At 45.9% G+C, this 16,963-nt stretch overlaps 1 protein-coding gene across 5 annotated transcripts in view; it reads right to left on the reverse strand.

The window, feature by feature from the left end:
• The window catches only part of LOC129707370 (sickle tail protein homolog), a 171,373-nt gene that overhangs the window by 29,084 nt on the left and 125,326 nt on the right, over positions 1-16,963 (reverse strand). The gene's annotated exons all lie outside the window — the stretch shown is intronic.

The raw sequence follows: 16,963 nt of genomic DNA on the forward strand, positions 1-16,963 counted from the left end.
AAAGGCTTGGGAGTAGAGATGTGTTTTTAGTCTCGACTTAAAGAAGTCGATGGAGGGGGCAGTTCTGATGGGAAGGGGGATGCTGTTCCACAGTCTAGGAGCTGCAACCGCAAAGGCACGGTCGCCCCTAAGTTTATGCCTAGACCGCGGGATATTCTGCAACCCCAAGTCGGCCGATCTGAGGAACCTGGAGGTGGTCTGGTGGGTGAGCATACTTTTAATGTAGGTGGGGGCAAGCCCATTGAGGGCTTTGTAGACATAGAGGAGGATCTTGAAATTTATTCGGAACCGCACAGGGAGCCAGTGGAGAGAGGCCAGGATCATTGTGCACTTATGTAAACGTTCCACATATGTAACTTCTTTGTTCTTCCTACAGATGCCGCGTGACTATCTAGATGTCAAGTAGCATTTTCTGCTTCTACTTTGGATTTTAAGCATATCTGCACCATTTTGCTAATTTGGGCTAAGATATTACACCCAGATATTGCCAGATAGCTTATTTTAAATTAATATATGGGCAAGTTTTGAAGACTGTGCTGGTGCCAATAAAACAAAACAACATGTTTTTAGGGAGCGAAGTGTAAGCGGCATGGTGGAGCAGCGGTGGAGCAGCGGTAGAGATACTGCGTTAAAGCCCTGTCCCACGAGTTCCAAGAGTTCTCCCGAGTTTGCCCCGATTCGAACTCGGAGATTTACGATAATGGCCACTCGTCGGTACTCGAGGCTCTCGTGGACATTTTTCAACATGTTGAAAAATCTTCACGAGTCTTACCTGCCGTTAGCGAGTCTTCCCGAGTACCTGCTGTTAGCGTTACGAGCCGCTAAGAGACGTCCCCGAGCTCCGACGTACCCGCTACGTTCATTCTCCGTGCTTACCACGAGTTTGATTCTTTTTTTTTAACTCGGGAGAGCTCTTGGAATGAACTCGTACCGTGGGACAGGGCTATTACAGTGCCAGACACCCGGGTTCAATCCTGACAATGGGTGATGTCGGCATGGAGTTTGCACATTCTCCCTGTGACTGTGCGAGCTTACTACAGCGGCTCCAGTTTCCTCTCACATTCCAAAGACGTGCACGTTTGCAGGTTAATTGGCTTCTGTAAATTGCCACTAGTGTGTAGGATGTAGCAAAAGTGGGATAACATAGAACTAGTGTACGGGTGACCGTTTGATGGTGCAGACGCATTGGGCCAAAGGGTCTGTTTCCACACTGTATCTCTGAAGCTAAATTCAAGGATGGGGAACATGGTCCGAACACTAGAGGGCAGCACCTGATAAGGAACAAATCGAAACCTGCTCCCATTTCCCAGTCAATGGAGAAGCCCCACTTGCAGTTCAATGGATGCGATGATTGATCAAAGTGAACTCTTCCTCCCCAGTAACATTTCCCACATGTATTCACTGACCATTTCTCAGTCCCTCTGCAGGTGACACCTTGCAGCACTAAATAACTAACATGTTCAGGGTTATATACCTCAAGGTATTTCACAGGAAAGGTATGAAACAAGAAGTGACACTGAACCATGTAAGTGGATATAAATATCCTAGATGCCTAAGACATTGGAGATTTTTTAAGTAGCAATTTAGCAGAGGAAAATGATGGGGAGGGGATAAGCAAGAAGTTTAGTTTATTGTCACGTGTACCGAGGTCCAGTGAAAAGCTTTGTTGCGTGCTAACTAGTCAGTGGAAAGACTATATGTGATTACAATCGAGCCATCCACAATGTACAGATAGATGATAAAGGGACTAATGCTAGATAAAGTCCAGTAAAGTCCCATTAAAGATAGTCAAAGGGTCTCCAATGAGGTAGATAGTTGCCCAGGACCACTCTCCAGTTGTTGATAGGATGGTTCAGTTGCCTGATTATAGCTGAACCATCCTATCAACAACTAAGGTGCTTTCTCATGATTACGGGGCAGGAAGAGATCAAGTCAAGTCAAGTTTATTCGTCACATACACATACGAGATGTGCAGTGAAATGAAAAGTGGCAATGCTCGCGGACTTTGTGCAAAAAGACAAACAAACAAACAAACAACCAAACAAACTACAAACAGAATCACATAATATTTTACATATTAAATATTGTGGGCGGAAGGAAAAAGGGAAAAAAACAGCAATTTTTTTAAAAAGCAGTAGAGTGGTTCAGTAAAGTTAGTCCCTGGTGAGATAGGAGTTTACAGTCCTAATGGCCTCTGGGAAGAAACTCCTTCACAACCTCTCCGTTTTCATAGCATGACCGTAGCAGCTGGAACAGTCCGTTGCAGGGGTGGAAGGGGTCTCCCATGATTTTATTCCTTGCACAGGAAGGAATGTCTTTAAAGCAAGCACCAGACTTTAAAAACGGAGGCAGGCACTGATTAATCTAGGACCAGCAGAGAACAGTGCACACACATGCAACTGATGTGTTCTTAGCCTCCGTTGAGATTTTTAGTCAATCTCTTCCCTGCGTTGTTTACAGTTATTCGGGTTGGTACTCAGTGAAGGTCGGTGAGTAATCAGTTCCTCAAGAGAGGTGTATATCATCCAGCAGGCACTACATTTATTTGTCAGCTGCAACAACACACCATGCTGCGCATTTTCCTGTTACATTTAAACAGCATCGATTTCTTCTGCTAAAGAAATGTACTGTTTGTAGGCGCGGTTGTCCACAACATAAATCTGCCTCCAGCTTTCATGTCAGTTGAACTTAATTAAAATGATCTTCAGTGAAGAACTGCTTCTAGCAATGCTACTACTTGCTGCATGTAGGGCACACCTGTTTTTTTTTGTGTAACACCACGAGATAGTTAAGGCTCGAAATCACCTTTGTTCAATGCCTACACTGAAATTACACCTTACTATTTTAAAATGAAATGGACAGGATTCTAAATTTACTTTTAAAGTGATTTTATTCAGTGATATATGGAACAAACAGAGGCATTATTGACTATTCAGTGAGCACAGCCAGAGAGAATTTACAGTCTTCTGATGAGGGGGTCCCAACCTGAAACGTCACCTCCAGAGATGCTGCCTGACCTGCTGCACCTCCAGCATTCAGAAGTTACTGTTATCAAACTAAACCCTGTTTGATCTCTGCCCGTGGCAAATCGACTAATTTCTAACAAGGAGCAGTGAGAATTTACATGTCACCTTAGGTCTTCTCTGTCCATTTCTAATGGAGAGCGAGGGAGAGAGTGGGAGCGTAAGATGCAGGGAGCGTGAGAAGCAGGGAAAGAGCGAGGAATAAACATAGGGAAGGAGAGAGAGACACACACAAGGGAGGGAGAGAGGGAGATAGATATAGAGTGAGAGATGCAGAGAGAGAGTAAGAGACGTGGAAAGAAAGACAGACATGGATAAAGTCATAGAGTGATACAGTGTGGAAACAGGCCCATCGGCCCAACTTGCCCACACCGGCCAACATGTCCCAGCCACACTAGTCCAAACAGCCTATGTTTGGTCCATATCCCTCCAAAACCTGTCCTATCCTTGTACCTGTCTAACTTCTTAAACATTGGAATAGTCCCTGCCTCAACTACCTGCTCTGGCAGCTTGTTCCATACACCCATCACCCTTTATGTGAAAAAGTTATCCCTCAGATTCCTATTAAATATTTCCCCCTTCACCTTAAACCTATGTCCACTGGTCCTCGATTCCCCTACTCTGGGCAAGAGGTTCTGTACATCTACCCGATCTATTCCTCTGAGGCTTTTATACACCTCTATATGATTACCCCTCATCCTCCTGTGCACCAAGGAATAGAGTCCGAGCCTCACCTATCCTAGTCCCAGTGGCGCAGAGAGAGAGGCACAGAGACACCAAATAAAAGAAGCGGAGCGGGGGGGTGTGTGATGTATATGTAAATGCCAGTGCCCCTTTAATATAAAGGGCTGTGCCTCATGATCGAGAGCAGGTGACCTTGGAGAAGGGTCCGTAGGTGGGGCAGAATAAATCATACTTACAAGATGTCGGACGTGTTCTCCTTTTGCTTGTGCTAGTCACAACAGGGCCTTAAGTGGTCTCAAACATTACATGGTGTCAGAAGTGGGATCCGAGCCCACGCCTCCACTTGGAATGTGAAACCCATATTTGGGAAACTAACGTGTGGAAAGTTAGGGCTTCTTGTGCGAAAGGAGGCGGTTGATAGCGTGAGTGCGAGCCCGTCATACACTGCAAGGATCATTGAGGAAAACCGTGAGATTTTCCAAGGGCTGGGAAGGCTAAAAAGACACGAGTACAACATAGCGCTGCAAGAGAACGTGCAACCTAAGCAAAACCCGCCACGCACTATCCCCTATAAGATCAGGGATAAGGTCAAAGCCGAATTAGAACGCATGGAAAGCTTGGGAGTCATAAAGCCCGTGAGTGAACCGACAGATTGGGTGAATTCAATGACTGTGGTCAGCAAACCTAATGGTGAAGTTCGCATATGCCTTGACCCACGTGACCTCAATGCGGCCATTCGTAGGGAGCATTTCCCAATGCCGACGTTCGAGAACATTGCAGCCCGCATGCCGAAGGCAGAATGGTTCTCAAAATTTGACGCTACAAGTGGGTACTGGCAGTTCCCACTGAGCGATGACAGCTCGCGTCTGACCACATTTAATATTCCCTTTGGGAGATACCGATACCTCGTGCTTCCATTTGGAATCTCATCCGCAAGTGAGATTTGGCAGCGGGCGATGCAGGAAGAGTTTGGCGATTTACAAGGGGTGGAGATAGTTGTCGACGACATTCTCGTTTGGGGTGTGAACGCAGCACAACATGACGCAAGGGTGAAAGCCCTACTCAAACGGGTGAAAGAATCCGGCCTAAAGCTCAATCCCTGAAAGTCGGTAATGCGCTCAAATGAGATTGAATATGTGGGACATGTCATCTCGCAAGCAGGCGTGTCACCAAGCCCATCTCGTGTCAGCAGCATGCTACAAATGCCATACCCGACAAACAAGGCTGAAGTGCAAACGTTCTTGGGGATGGTGACATACATGGCTAAGTTTATTCCGAACCTCTCAGAGATCACCGCCCCACTTAGACAGCTAACAGAAAAGGGAATAGCGTGGCATTTTGAGCAGAAGCACAGACATGCAGTAGACAAGCTGAAATGTCTTCTCACTTCACCACCCATACTCAAACTGTACGATGTGAACGCGCCCGTGTCAATTGCCACAGATGCTTCCAACAGCGGATTTGGAGCGGTCCTGATGCAAGACGAGAGACCTGTTGCATACGCATCACGACGTGTGAACGCGGCCGAGCGCAACTATGCAACTATAGAGAAGGAGCTGTGCTCCATACTGTATGCATGCAGAAAGTTTCATGACTTCATTGTTGGGCAGTGCACAGTAATTCTTACTGACCACAAGCCATTAGTAGGCTTGCTCGCCAAGCCATTACACAAACTAAGCCCCAGACTCCAGCGCATGCGAATGCACCCGCTACGGTACGACCTGGAAATACGTTGGAAGCCGGGACGTGAAATGTTTGTCCCCAATGCCCTGAGCCGGCTGCCCAGTGCAAACACACCTGCGGAAGAGTACACCGCACTGCCGAACGTGATACATGCTGTAGAAGCCATCCTACACATGTCAGACGAGCGCCTTGCGCAGTTCAAGGCTGAAACAAAGAAAGATCGAAACAACGAGCCCGTTATTTATTTGCGTGGCCAGGAATGAACGCACAGATTGAGGACACTGTGGGAAATTGCTCCATATGCCAGGCGACAAGGAAAGCACAAGCAAGCGATCCACTCCAACCACACTTCATCCCCAGCAGACCTTGGTCTAAGGTCGGCGCAGACATCTTCCGTCTGGATGGAGTTGACCATTTGCTTGTAGTGGACTATTACTCCAAGTACCCAGAAATAGCGCAACTGACAGACATGATGTCACATTGGGTGATACGTGAGATGAAGGGCATGTTTGCCCGGAATGGCATTCGTGACTTGGTGATGACTGACAACGCGAGACAATTTGTCTGTGCTGCGTTTCGTAGGTTCCAGGATGACTGGGAATTTGCCCATGTCACCTCAAGTCCCATATATCCACAGAGCAACGGGCAGATAGAGCGCTGTGTGCAAACTATAAAAGGTATCATGAGGAAAGCCAAACACAGCGGCCGTGACCCGATGTACGCCATCCTCGAATACCGCAACACCCCACTTGATGGGACAGGCGGCTATGCCCCCTTACAGTTACTGAACAGTAAACTGTTAAGAAGCAAATTGCCATCGCCTCTATCACTCTTACTGCCTCATCATGTCCTTCCCATGGGACCACAACTGGCCATCCGACAAGAAAAACAGGCAGCATACTTCAATGTGAAGGCAAGCGTCGAGCTGCTGCCACGCCTGGAACAACAACAACAGGTACGGTTTCATGCCAAACCAACTGAGTGGCAACGTGGCCGTATTGCAAGAGAAAACCTGTCCCCTCGGAGCGATGTCATCTCTACACCGAGCGGTACAGAGTTCCGCAGGAACAGGAAGGACATACGACCTGCACACAAAGCAGCTGAGCCATGCCCTGGCAACACGCAGCAGACAAGTGCGAACACTCTCCCACAAGGAGGAACCCCTCACCCAGAAGGAGCTAGTCTCCCAAACTCAAGCGAACTATCACAGGCCGCATCACAAGGGTCTGTGGTGGGGGAATCGGCTCAAAGCGAGCCAAGCCACACTCGCACACAACAGAAATACGACACAGAGCGAGTTGGAAAGACGACTTGCACGAGAAGTGGGCGATTGTCAAAACCCCCAACTCGACTTGTTATGTAAAATTGTTGGGCAATTTTTTTATAGTATTGTAGTATGACGAGCACTAAATTCATTAAGGTTCAAGTTATTAATTTTGACCAACGTTGAAGGGGGGATGTAAGGTAATTTAAGGGAATGGGGAGAATTGTAATTGAAGTAAAGGGGGAGGTGTGATGTATATGTAAATGCCTGTGCCCCTTTAATATAAAGGGCTGTGCCTCGTGATCGAGAGCAGGTGACCTTGGAGAAGTGTCCATGGGTGGGGCAGAATAAATCATACTTACAAGATGTCGGACGTGTTTTCCTTCTGCTTGTGCTAGTCACAACAGGGCCTTATGTGGTCTCAAACATTGCAGGGGGGACAGGCGCAGACAGAGGCACAGAGAGAGGGGGGGCACACAGGGAGAGAGGGGGAGGTGAGAATCGCACAGATCTACAGTGCCCTCCATAATGTTTTGGACAAAGGCCCATAATTTATTTATTTGCTTCTCTACTCCACAATTTGATATTTGTAATAGAAAAAATCACATGTGGTTATTAAAGTGCACATTGTCAGATTTTATTAAAGGGTATTTTTATACATTTTGGTATCACCGTATAGAAATTACAGCTGTGTTTATACACAGTCCCCCCATTTCAGGGCACCATAATGTTTGGGACACATGGCTTCACAGGTGTTTGTAATTGCTAAGGTGTGTTTAATTGCCTCTTTAATGCAGGTATAAGAGAGCTCTCAGCACCTAGTCTTCCCTCCAGTCTTCCCATCATCACCTTTAGAAACTTTTATTGCTCTTTATCAACATGACAACCAAAGTTGTGCCAAAACAAGAATAAAACTGTTAGAGACATCAGCCAAACCTCAGGCTTACCAACATCAACTGTTTGGAACATCATTAATAAGAAAAAGAGCACTGGTGAGCTTACTAATCGCAAAGGGACCGGCATCTGATGACCTCCACAGCTGATGACAGATGAATTCTCTCTATAATTAAACAACATCCCCAAACACCTGTCCGACAGATCTGAAACACTCTTCAGGAGTCAGGTGTGAATTTGTCAATGACCACTGTCGGCAGAGGACTTCATGAACAGAATTACAGAGGCTACACTGCAAGATGCAAACCACTGGTTAGCCGCAAAAATAGGATGGCCAGGTTACAGTTTTCCAAGAAGTAGAAACATAGAAACATAGAAACATAGGTGCAGGAGTAGGCCATTCGGCCCTTCGAGCCTGCACCGCCATTCAATATGATCATAGCTGATCATCCAACTCAGTATCCTGTACCTGCCTTCTCTCCATACCCCCTGATCCCTTTAGCTACAAGGGCCACATCTAACTCTCTCTTAAATATAGCCAATGAACTGGCCTCAACCACATTATGTACTTAAAAGAGCAACCACAGTTCTGGAAAAAGGTCTTGTGGACAGATGATGAACTTATATCAGAGTGATGGCAAGAGCAAAGTATGGAGGAGAAAAGGCACTGCCCAAGATCCAAAGCATACCACCTCATCTGTGAAACACTGTGGTGGGGGTGTTATGGCCTGGGCATGTATGGCTGCTGAAGGTGGTGGCTCACTTTACCTTCATTGATGATACAACTGCTGATGGTAGTAGCATCATGAATTCTGAAGTGTATAGACACATCCTATCTGCTCAAGTTCAAACGAATGCCTCAAAACTCATTGGCCACCGGTGCATTCTACAGTAAGACAATGATCCCAAACATACTGTCGAAGCAACAAAGGAGTTTTTCAAAGCTAAAAAATGGTCAGTTCCTGAGTGGCCAAGTCAATCACCCGATCTGAACACAATTGAGCATGTCTTTTATATGTTGAAGAGAAAACGGAAGGGGACTAGCCCCCAAAACAAGCATAAGCTAAAACTACAGCGCGGGTAGACCATCACCAGAGAAGACACCCAGCAACTGGTGATGTCCATCAATCGCAGACTTCAGGCAGTCATTGCATGCAAAGGATATGCAACAAAATACTAAACATGCAACACAATACTACACATGATTGCTTTCAAGAGGAAGGAAGATGACCAAACTTTATTGCCTTCCATCAAGGTGGGAAACGCTGATTCTGCTGTGTGAGGATGTCCATGTTAAATTCCGTCAAATCTGGTGTTCTTTTTATTCGTCCAGCTGTATGGCAACTCAAATTTCACTCCACCAATTGGTGCAGTGACAATAAATGTAAATTTGAACTTGATTTACATGAGATTGCTGTGTCCCAAACATTATGGTGCCCTGAATTGTGGGGACTAAGTATAAACACTGCTGTCATTTCTACATGGTGAAACCAAAATGTATAAAAATGGTCTTTATTAAAATCTGACAATGTGCATTTTAACCACATGTGATTTTTTTCTATTATAAATCTCAAATTGTGGTGTACAGAGGCAAATAAATAAGTGATGGGTCTATGTCCTAAACATTATGGAGGGCACTGTATATGCAAAAAAATACATTTTGCTGTCCCTTTGGTACACATGACAGTAAAAGAATTATTGAACCATTGAAGAATGGAGGTGAAATCGCCAGTCTGACATCTCTCCAGATACATAGAAACATAGAAAACATAGAAATTAGGTGCAGGAGTAGGCCATTCGGCCCTTCGAGCCTGCACCGCCATTCAATATGATCATGGCTGATCATCCAACTCCGTATCCCGTACCTGCCTTCTCTCCATACCCCCTGATCCCCTTAGCCACAAGGGCCACATCTAACTCCCTCTTAAATATAACCAATGAACTGGCCTCAACTACCGTCTGTGGCAGAGAGTTCCAGAGATTCACCACTCTCTGTGTGAAAAAAGTTCTTCTCATCTCGGTTTTAAAGGATTTCCCCCTTATCCTTAAGCTGTGACCCCTTGTCCTGGACTTCCCCAACATCGGGAACAATCTTCCTGCATCTAGCCTGTACAACCCCTTAAGAATTTTGTAAGTTTCTATAAGATCCCCTCTCAATCTTCTAAATTCTAGAGAGTATAAACCAAGGCTATCCAGTCTTTCTTCATAAGACAGTTCTGACATCCCAGGAATCAGTCTGGTGAACCTTCTCTGCACTCCCTCTATGGCAATAATGTCCTTCCTCAGATTTGGAGACCAAAACTGTACGCAATACTCCAGGTGTGGTCTCACCAAAACCCTGTACAACTGCAGTAGAACCTCCCTGCTCCTATACTCAAATCCTTTTGCAATGAAAGCTAACATACCATTCGCTTTCTTTACTGCCTGCTGCACCTGCATGCCTACCTTCAATGACTGGTGTACCATGACACCTAGGTCTCGCTGCATCTCCCCCTTTCCCAATCGGCCACCATTTAGATAATAGTCTGCTTTCCTGTTTTTGCCACCAAAATGGATAACCTCACATTTATCCACATTATACTGCATCTGCCAAACATTTGCCCACTCACCCAGCCTATCCAAGTCACCTTGCAGTCTCCTAGCATCCTCCTCACAGCTAACACTGCCCCCCAGCTTAGTGTCATCCGCAAACTTGGAGATATTGCCTTCAATTCCCTCATCCAGATCATTAATATATATTGTAAATACTAACTGGCCTTATGACAGCTGGTAGCATTTTCTATTTTCATTTAAAGAATGTCTCACACACACTTTGGTACACCCATGTGAATGGCAGCAGAGGGCACTGGTATCTGCAGGAACAGGAGCAGTCCCTGTAAACTGACATACTTTGCGATTCATCATTTCTTGTGCTTTACTTGGATGGTTTGGACTGACAACAAGAACCGCTCAAGCACAAGGAGCACCAAATGGTTTTCCCATGCGGCAGCTCTGGGTAATTAAAGTTAAACACAGAGGCCATCGCAAGGTTGTTTCTAAATCTGCCCTCAAATCTTCCCAGAAGCCTGGGTTACTTTGGGCAGAGACGTTTAGTCTATAGAGATGCAACGTGGAAACAGACCCACCGGGTCTGCACCGGCCAGCGATCACCCCGCCCGCCACACTAGCACTATCCTACCCACTAGCGACAATTTTAAATTTTACTGAAGCTAATTAACCTCTAAATCTGTACATCTTTGGAGTAGGGGAGGAAACCGGAGCACCCAGATGAAACTCACACGGTCATAGAGAGAACGTACAGACACGGCACAGACAGCACCCATAGTCAGGATCAAACTAAATCAGTAACGGGCACTGTGAGGCAGCAACTCTACCGCTGGGCCACCGTGTCGCAACTTATCTGGAGCAAGACTTATTTATTGATTTATTGATTTTTATTTTTAAACACACATAGTGGTGACTGATCTACTCTGATCAAGAAGGCTCATCAGCATCTCTTCTTCCTGAGGAGACTGAAGAAGATCCATCTGTCTCCTCAGATCCTGGTGAACTTCTACCGTTGCACCATCGAGAGCATCCTTACCAACTGTATCACAGTATGGCATGGCAACTGCTCTGTCTCCGACCGGAAGGCATTGCAGAGGGTGGTGAAAATTGCCCAACGCATCACCGGTTCCTCGCTCCCCTCCATTGAGTCTGTCCAAAGCAAGCGCTGTCTGCGGAGGGCGCTCAGCATCGGCAAGGACTGCTCTCACCCCAACCATGGACTGTTTACCCTCCTACCATCCAGGAGGCGCTACAGGTCTCTCCGTTGCCGAACCAGCAGGTCGAGGAACAGCTTCTTCCCTGCGGCTGTCACTCTACTCAACAACGTACCCCTGTGACTGCCAATCACCACCCCCCCCCCCCCGGACACTTATTATTATTTATTCAAATCATTTGCTATGTCGCTCTTCCAGGGAGATGCTAAATGCATTTCGTTGTCTCTGTACTGTACACTGACAATGACAATTAAAATTGAATCTGAATCTGAATCTGAATCTGAATCTGACTGCCGGGGTGGTGGAAACAGGCACAATAGTGGTGTTAAAGAGGTATTTTAGATAGACATGAATACGCAGGGAATGGAGGGATATGGAGCGCATGCAGGCAGAAGGCATTAGTTTAAGCAAACATTGTGTGGGGCACAGACATTGTGGGCTAAAGCCCCTGTTCCTATGTTGTGCTGCTCCATGTTACATGAAGGCTCAAACCCAGGTCTCTGGTGCTGCGAGTCAGCAGCTCCACTGCTGCACCACTGTTTTGCCCCACCCCCCCCCCAGATGATGATACGTTACTAGATATATGGTAGATTGAGCATTTTTGTATTTGTTGTATCCCACTCAATAAGTAATTGTAAACTGAAAGAATTGCAGCCGAGATGTATTGGCATGAAATTGATTCTGCTGCAAAATAAAATGTTGATTCTGAATGCATGTTAAAAGGGGGGGATATTAATATCAAGGCAAGAAGAATAAGTAGCATGCAACTTGTTGGATGTTTGACATGGAATTAAGTCACTGAGCCGAGCAAGCCAAGTGTTCCGGGATACCACTTATCAGGAACTTACTTTGGCAAATACCAGCCTTCCTTGATCTCCTTACATTTGCTCAGGCAAAATGATTAAACAAAATTAACGCACTGCAATGGGGAGGCAGAACTATTTGCTCCGTTTCTTGACTTGTTTCAAAACGTCAAGGGAACACAACTGGCACTCTTTGACTTTTGCAGATATTAAATACTGCCAAGGTAATAAATATTACTTCCTGCATCACCGATTTGAAGGAGGCATTCGAAAGTTATGTGAATTTCCCCGTCTCCGATCCACAGGGATAGAAAGGGGCAATTGGTGCATTCAGTTTTTACTTAAATAAATCCGAGCAAGAAACAGCAATTTCACAGAGCTTTACTCTGCAGCCCAAGATTACCTGAAGATCATCATATTGCTCCCCTGGCAGTGTTGAGATAACCAGAACAACCCCAGCAAAAGGAATTAACTCCATCGTATCTGACTGTGAGAAGCCTTGAATCAAAAGTCCCTCCTGGGCTATGAGGTAAACTTTAGAAGGTTGTGTAACATGGGAAGGAACTGCAGATGCTGGTTTACACCGAAGATAGACACAAAATGCAGGAGTCACTCAGCGGGACAGGCAGCATCTCTGGAGAAAAGGAATGGGCGACGTTTCAGGTCGAGACCCTTCTTCAGTCTGAACGTCACCCATTCCTTCTGTCTAGAGATGCTGCCTGTCCCACTGGGTTTACTCCATAGAACAAGGCAGCAAAGTTGCAAAAAAAAGTGACATTACCTTTTATTAATTACAGTAACTTGCAGAACTCAAGAAACAAATGTATTGCTGAGAAGAAAATAGCTTAAACTATGTCATACAGCATGGAAACGGGGTGGAAGATTGCAACCTTCACGTGGTCCGCCCTGTTTTGACTAATGCAATCAACCCGGCGTGCACAGTCAAATAAGATCAAATAGAACAAGTTGTCCTACAACTTTAGGCTGTGCACGCCATACGCAAGAAGAAGAAGCATGGAAACAAGCCCTTCGATCCAACTTGCCCACACTGACCAACATGTCTCATCTATACTAGTCCCACCTGCCTGTGTTTGGCTACTTCATTCAAGCCAACTTCGTAACGTTCAACTCAAATACCATCAGCATTTCTCTCCCCCACCCCACATAAGGTGTTCATCTCTTGAGCACTGCTACACTACCAAGTATGCCAGTCACTCCATCCCTCGCCTTCATTCCAGCCCAATCACTGGTTGCTTCTGCTTCTGCACAGATATTGAATCACAAGGCTCTAATTCACATGTTCTAAAACTTTAAAAATATTAAATTCATAGAAACATAGAAAATAGGTGCAGGAGTAGGCCATTCGGCCCTTCGAGCCTGCACCGCCATTCAATATGATCATGGCTGATCATCCATCTCAGTATCCCGTACCTGCCTTCTCTCCATACCCCCTGATCCCCTTAGCCACAAGGGCCACATCTAACTCCCTCTTAAATATAGCCAATGAACTGGCCTCAACTACCTTCTGTGGCAGAGAATTCCACAGATTCACCACTCTCTGTGTGAAAAATGTTTTTCTCATCTCGGTCCTAAAAGACTTCCCCCTTATCCTTAAAGTGTGTCTCGGTGTGGCCTTGTCAAACGTAAGGGTTAGCACTACACGCTACGAATCCCAGCTGTGGAGAAACTGGTTTCCGGTGCTGGCACTCTGTCACAACGTACCTCGGTGACTGCCAATCACCCCCCCCCCACGGACAACTTATTACACTTATTATTATTTATTCGAATCGTTTGCTATGTCGCACTTCCAGGGAGATGCTAATTGCATTTCGTTGTCTCTGTACTGTACACTGACAATGACAATTAAAATTGAATCTGAATCTGAATCTGAATCGTTGTCTCGTTGTAGGACATTGATAATTCTTTTAATCTGGATTTTTAATTCATGTATTGTGTTTTCTTTTTTTAATATAATTTATGATGCTTTTATAAGTGATATACTAAGATTTTATATGTACTTTATGATATTTAATATGCAATGCATTTTAATGTAATGTTGCCCCTTGTCTGGACCCCGAGTCCGAAATAAACTGTATTATTATTATTATTATTATTATTATGTTCTGCACCAACCCACCCCATTGCGACCTGGCCTTTCTTCCCGCCAGCCATCACTTCCTTCCATTCAGCAGTGGATGAGAGTCAACAAGTCATCAGTAAGTCATATCCCTCAGCCCAGAACTTGAACGTTGACATTTCTAAAGTTTGAACTTTGGTTCGTGTCATTCAAAAATATAAATCATTCACCGCCAAGCAGAATTTTTGCCACATGATCTGCAAGGCAAGAGAAGCTTATAGACTGTTGCTTCCCGCTGTGTGCTACAGTGTTTGGATTTGCCGTGGGCATTCCTGGCCGGTGCATTTCTTCATGACAAGGGTGCCTTTCAGGCTGGACTCTCACCAGCGTCCTCTTGTTTGAAAGCACTACCGCGCCATCTTTCAGTGATATCGAATTCCAACGTTAATATACGCCAAATCCCACTTCCCTTTGGCTCCTGCCCATGCCCCCCCGGCCCAGCTGCTGTGCTCAAATCAAAGTGACAGGAATGTTTCTCCACTCAAGCACCACTCCTCCTCTCCAGTGATGGGCACCGACACACAGTCACAAATTCACAAGTTAATGGATCATAGATTTCAGCGCAAGAAAATGATTAGCCACAGAATCACTTGCATGTTATTCAGACATATTCAGCGGAGAAATTTAGTTTTGATTTTACATAATATTATAGAAATGTTTCAATGTTTTCTGTTTTATTCTTAATGGTTTACTGTATGTCATGATGTTACTTGCGAGCGGAGCACCAAGGTAAATTCCTTGTATGTGTACACACTTGGCCAATAAACTTATGAATTCATTCATGCTTTCTTTAAAAACCAGAAAATATGCCACAATAAACAGTCTTCACAAGGCATAGGATTAAAATTAGGGCATTTGATCAATCGAGTCCACTCCACCATTTAATCACCGTTGATCCCTGCCTCCTAATCCCATTTTCCTGTCTTCTCCCCATAACCCTTGACACCCGTTCTAATCAAGAATTTGTCGATCTCTGCCTTCAAATTATCCACTGACTTGGCCTCCACAGCCCTCTGTGGCAATGAGTGCCACAGATTAACTACCCTCTGACTAAAAACGTTCATCCTCAGCTCTTTTCTAAAAGAGCAGAGCGCCCTTTGATCCTAGACTCTCCCACCAGTGGAAACATCGTTTCCACATCCACTCTATCTATGCCTTTCATTATTGTGTAAGTTTCAATGAGGTCCCCCCTCAACCTTCTAAACTCCAGCGAGTGGAGGCCCAGTGCTGTCAAATGCAAGCCGCACAGAACTGTACTCAAGTCTCACACATTCCTTCTCTCCAGAGATGCTGCCTGTCCCGCCGAGTTATTCCAGCTTTTTGTGTCTATCCTGCATTGAATACACTTGTTAAAACCCTGGCTAAGCCAGCTGGTGCCAGTGACCTCACCTCCAACTCGTTCCTCAGACTGAAGTGCCTGTACCTCTGACTCCCACTGGTTTCCTTCCAAGTAAATGCTCCAAGCATCGAGCCACAAATGCAGCTCTGACAGGGGAAGAGATAAGGGTTCAAAACAACTGATTTTCTCTCTTTGAGGAACTCACTGTGGATAACCCCTCCAGGATTTGCAGTAACGGATATCGTCATTACAAAAGATAAGGCCATTACAAAGCTTGTCCCAGATGCTGTAAGCAGTAAATTAAATGCCTCATTCCTAGTCTAGAAATACTAAAACCAAGCAAACTTTTCCTTTATGTGTAGGAAAGAACTGCAGATGCTGGTTGAAATCGAAGGTGGACATAAAATGCTGGAGCAACTCAGCGGGACATGCAGCATCTCTGGATACTTCCCATTCATTCTCTCCAGAGATGCTGCCTGTCCCGCTGAGTTACTCCAGCATTTTGTGTCTACCAAACCTTTCCTTTATTTCCCTATGACATGGGAGGCCATTTGACCCCTCGAGGCTGTGTTAGCTCAAACAGCAACCTTATTCTGCCAGTAATCTTCCCTATAACTGATTCCCATCAAATCCACCCAGCATCTACCACTCACCTATTAGGGCAATTTACGGTGGCCAATTACCTATGCAAACTGTGTGTTGTTTATCTGTACTCTCACTGTAGCTGTAAAACTATATTCGGCACAGTTTCCATGCTCTCTTTGCACCACCTGTTGTACTCATGTGTGGTATGTTTGCATGGATAGTACACCAAACAAAGTATTTAGGTACATGTAACAATGATAAACCAAACCGATATTTCTAAAACATATGCTGCAGATAAACCTTTCCAGTTAAATCAAGTTAAGCATTGGATAAAAGCAGTGCCCCCCCCACCCCACCCCCCACCAACCTTGCATGGGTGTACCCATTACCGTGTACAGGGCTTTCTGTCTCTCCCTTTGGGGGAATGCGACTTTCTTGTCGTATCCCCCTTCTCTGCCTCCGTCTGCGCTGAGGCCTAATGGCGGAGCTGGCGACCTCGAGGCTCCGGAGCCTGTCAGGACTCGCCCTGGGCTCGCTCCCGTGAGGGCGGCCCAGCTCGAGGGTAACGGCGCTCCCGTCAGGGGCTGAGACGCTCCCATGAGGGCGGCCTGGCGCGGGGCTGAGACACTCCCGTGAGGGAGGCCTGGCTCGAGGGTGGAACGACGCTCACGTGAGGGCGACCCGGCTGAGGGCTGGAACGGTGCTCCGGTGGCTGAGACGGCGTTCTGACGGCGGCATCCTGAGTCCGGGGTTCGGCCGCGGGCCAGTGGACGACATCGTCAACAGCTGC

Source organism: Leucoraja erinacea, chromosome 2, assembly GCF_028641065.1.
Source record: "Leucoraja erinacea ecotype New England chromosome 2, Leri_hhj_1, whole genome shotgun sequence".
Taxonomy (NCBI): Eukaryota; Metazoa; Chordata; class Chondrichthyes; order Rajiformes; family Rajidae; genus Leucoraja; species Leucoraja erinaceus.